The sequence below is a fragment of the Oncorhynchus keta genome, unplaced genomic scaffold (genome assembly GCF_023373465.1).
Source record: "Oncorhynchus keta strain PuntledgeMale-10-30-2019 unplaced genomic scaffold, Oket_V2 Un_contig_3995_pilon_pilon, whole genome shotgun sequence".
NCBI lineage: Eukaryota > Metazoa > Chordata > Actinopteri > Salmoniformes > Salmonidae > Oncorhynchus > Oncorhynchus keta.
This window is the reverse complement of record NW_026287547.1, coordinates 83,732-88,186: the sequence shown is the minus strand read 5'-3', so window position 1 is coordinate 88,186 and position 4,455 is coordinate 83,732. Positions and strand designations below refer to the sequence as shown.

The 4,455-nt window shown below is 48.2% G+C and overlaps 1 long non-coding RNA gene across 6 annotated transcripts; it reads left to right on the top strand.

The window, feature by feature from the left end:
* Window positions 1-1,767: 1,767 nt before the first annotated feature.
* On the top strand, window positions 1,768-2,945 carry LOC127924405 (uncharacterized). 6 transcript variants are annotated; one of them, XR_008117817.1, is made up of 5 exons: window positions 1,768-1,914; window positions 1,991-2,106; window positions 2,181-2,238; window positions 2,315-2,372; window positions 2,443-2,945. It is a non-coding gene; the product is annotated as an uncharacterized LOC127924405 (long non-coding RNA). The 6 variants fall into 6 exon arrangements; XR_008117822.1 differs by lacking the exon at window positions 2,181-2,238; XR_008117821.1 differs by lacking the exon at window positions 2,315-2,372.
* Window positions 2,946-4,455: the final 1,510 nt, after the last annotated feature.

Genomic DNA, 4,455 nt, shown 5'->3' with positions numbered 1-4,455 from the left:
GGGATAGCTGTGTTCTACGCTGGGGGGATAGCTGTGTTCTACGCTGTGGGGATAGCTGTGTTCTGTGTACGCTGGTGGGTATAGGGGATAGCTGTGTTCTACGCTGGACATGGGGATAGCTGTGTTCATGGTGTGTACGCTGTGGGGATAGCTGTGTTCTGCGCTGTGGGGATAGCTGTGTTCTACGCTGTGGGGATAGCTGTGTTCTACGCTTGTGTGGGGATAGCTGTGTTCTACGCTGTGGGGATAGCTGTGTTCTACGCGGTGGGGATAGCTGTGTAAGTGGACATGGTGTGTAGTGTGTACGTGGACATGGTGTGTAGTGTGTACGTGGACATGGTGTGTAGTGTGTACGTGGACATGGTGTGTAGTGTGTACGTGGACATGGTGTGTAGTGTGTACGTGGACATGGTGTGTAGTGTGTACGTGGACATGGTGTGTAGTGTGTACGTGGACATGGTGTGTAGTGTGTACGTGGACATGGTGTGTAGTGTGTACGTGGACATGGTGTGTAGTGTGTACGTGGACATGGTGTGTAGTGTGTAAGTGGACATGGTGTGTAGTGTGTAAGTGGACATGGTGTGTAGTGTGTAAGTGGACATGGTGTGTAGTGTGTACGTGGACATGGTGTGTAGTGTGTACGTGGACATGGTGTGTAGTGTGTACGTGGACATGGTGTGTAGTGTGTACGTGGACATGGTGTGTAGTGTGGTGTGTAGTGTGTGGACATGGTGTGTAGTGTGTGGTGTGTAGTGTGTACGTGGACATGGTGTGTAGTGTGTACGTGGACATGGTGTGTGTACGTGGTGTGTAGTGTGTACGTGGACATGGTGTGTAGTGTGTACGTGGACATGGTGTGTAGTGTGTACGTGGACATGGTGTGTAGTGTGTAAGTGGACATGGTGTGTAGTGTGTAAGTGGACATGGTGTGTAGTGTGTAAGTGGACATGGTGTGTAGTGTGTACGTGGACATGGTGTGTAGTGTGTACGTGGACATGGTGTGTAGTGTGTACGTGGACATGGTGTGTGTGTGAAAGGACTAGACAGGTTTGATCTTCTCCAGGTTTTCGTCTTCATCATTCATTCACCTCTTCATATTCCTCTCTCTGCTGTTGGCATTCCCACGAGGCATGAAAGTGAGAGGCTAAGCGACCTTTAATGTCCAGCACAAGTGCCTGAAACCGTGACTCAGTGTGGGACTGCCAAAGCTGGTGGCAGGCTAGGAACATGAGCACCGTAGGACATCATTAAGAAACAGAGCCCTGACCTGAACACACCCCTGTTATCATCACTGATAACGACATGACATTAGACAAAGCCACCAATGAGGAAGACCTCCAGGACCATGAGCACCAGAAGAAGACGAAGGCTTTATAACTGGGCTTTACAAGAGAAGAAGCCCAGAGCTATGAGTCCTGAGTCCAGGCAAAAGGGACGTGATGATCCTGCGAGTTGACATTTCCCTGCCCAAGAGAGGAGGGGTGGGGCTTGTACTCACCAGAGCTGTCTCACCGTCGCCCTGGGACTGGGACTCAGAAGAAGAAGAGTCCATGGTTCCACAGAGTGCTGCCTGTTAGAGATGCTCAGAGCTCTGCATGTCTGTGGAAGAGAGAAACAGAGACAGGTAAACATATAGACAGAGGGAGGAAGAGAGAAACAGAGAGAGAGACAGGACATGACAGGTAAACATATAGACAGAGGGAGGAAGAGAGAAACAGAGAGAGAGACAGGACATGACAGGTAAACATATAGACAGAGGGAGGAAGAGAGAAACAGAGAGAGAGACAGGACATGACAGGTAAACATATAGACAGAGGGAGGAAGAGAGAAACAGAGAGAGAGACAGGACATGACAGGTAAACATATAGACAGAGGGAGGAAGAGAGAAACAGAGAGAGAGACAGGACATGACAGGTAAACATATAGACAGAGGGAGGAAGAGAGAAAAACATATAGACAGAGGGAGGAAGAGAGAAACAGGACATGACAGGTAAACATATAGACAGAGGGAGGAAGAGAGAAACAGAGAGAGAGACAGGACATGACAGGTAAACATATAGACAGAGGGAGGAAGAGAGAAACAGAGAGAGAGACAGGACATGACAGGTAAACATATAGACAGAGGGAGGAAGAAGAAACAGGTAAACATATAGACAGAAGAGAGAAACAGGACATGACAGGTAAACATATAGACAGAGGGAGGAAGAGAGAAACAGAGAGAGAGACAGGACATGACAGGTAAACATATAAACATATAGACAGAGGGAGGAAGAGAGAAACAGAGAGAGAAACATATAGACAGGGGACATGACAGGTAAACATATAGACAGAGGGAGGAAGAGAGAAACAGAGAGAGAGACAGGACATGACAGGTAAACATATAGACAGAGGGAGGAAGAGAGAAACAGAGAGACAGAGGGAGGAAGAGACAGGACATGACAGGTAAACATATAGACAGAGGGAGGAAGAGAGAAACAGAGAGAGAGACAGGACATGACAGGTAAACATATAGACAGAGGGAGGAAGAGAGAGACAGATGGACAAGCACACCACACTCACACAATTGACACAGAAACACACACAGCATAAACAATGAGATCCCAGCACAGCCCGTCACATCAGGACATACGCCTAAAGGTCAGAAGTGAAAGTGGAGGCCAGCCAGGCAGCACCGTGTCCAGGGGTCACATGCTCCATCTGCAGCTCCACCCTCTGATGGCTTTGATCATCTTCGTTTTTTTCCAGCCTTTCAATGATTACTTCTATGTGATGCGGTTCAGAGCAGGGCTGAACTTCCAATGTGACATCAGTCATCTGTCCTCCTTATATGTGATGCGGTTCAGAGCAGGGCTGAACTTCCAATGTGACATCAGTCATCTGTCCTCCTTATATGTGATGCGGTTCAGAGCAGGGCTGAACTTCCAATGTGACATCAGTCATCTGTCCTCCTTATATGTGATGAGACGGTTCAGAGCAGGGCTGAACTTCCAATGTGACATCAGTCATCTGTCCTCCTTATATGTGATGCGGTTCAGAGCAGGGCTGAACTTCCAATGTGACATCAGTCATCTGTCCTCCTTATATGTGATGCGGTTCAGAGCAGGGCTGAACTTCCAATGTGACATCAGTCATCTGTCCTCCTTATATGTGATGCGGTTCAGAGCAGGGCTGAACTTCCAATGTGACATCAGTCATCTGTCCTCCTTATATGTGATGCGGTTCAGAGCAGGGCTGAACTTCCAATGTGACATCAGTCATCTGTCCTCCTTATATGTGATGCGGTTCAGAGCAGGGCTGAACTTCCAATGTGACATCAGTCATCTGTCCTCCTTATATGTGATGCGGTTCAGAGCAGGGCTGAACTTCCAATGTGACATCAGTCATCTGTCCTCCTTATATGTGATCTTCAGAGAGGGCTGAACTTCCAATGTGACATCAGTTATCTGTCATCTTTCCAAATTGCAACAGCTGTCCTCCTTATATGTGATGCGGTTCAACATGGCTGAACTTCCAATGTGACATCAGTCATCTGTCCTCCTTATATGTGATGCGGCAGAGCAGGGCTGAACTTCCAATGTGACATCAGTCATCTGTCCTCCTTATATGTGATGCGGTTCAGAGCAGGGCTTAACTTCCAATGTGACATCAGTCATCTGTCCTCCTTATATGTGATGCGGTTCAGAGCAGGGCTTAACTTCCAATGTGACATCAGTCATCTGTCCTCCTTATATGTGATGCGGTTCAGAGCAGGGCTTAACTTCCAATGTGACATCAGTCATCTGTCCTCCTTATATGTGATGCGGTTCAGAGCAGGGCTCTTCCAATGTGACATCAGTCATCTGTCCTCCTTATATGTGATGCGGTTCAGAGGTCCTTCCAATGTGACATCAGTCATCTGTCCTCCTTATATGTGATGCGGTTCAGAGCAGGGCTGAACTTCCAATGTGACATCAGTCATCTGTCCTCCTTATATGTGATGCGGTTCAGAGCAGGGCTCTTCCAATGTGACATCAGTCATCTGTCCTCCTTATATGTGATGCGGTTCAGAGCAGGGCTCCCCTCTCCAATGTGACATCAGTCATCTGTCCTCCTTATATGTGATGTCCAGAGCAGGGCCTTCCAATGTGACATCAGTCATCTGCTCTTACATGTGATGCGGTTCAGAGCAGGGCCCTCTCCAATGTGACATCAGTCAGCTCTACCGAGATGCGGTTCAGAGGGGCTCCCAATGTGACATCAGTCATCTGTCCTCCTTATATGTGATGCGGTTCAGAGCAGGGCTGAACTTCCGCTCAAGCTCTGACATCGTGGCGGTCATCTGTCCTCCTCATCGCTCAGCCTGCCAGCTTCTCATGAGGCCCAATTATTTCTTTCCCCCTCAGTTACTTTCCAAATTGCAACAGCTTCCCCAATCCAACATGACAATCAGCCTAATGTACGTGCCACCCGCTGAGA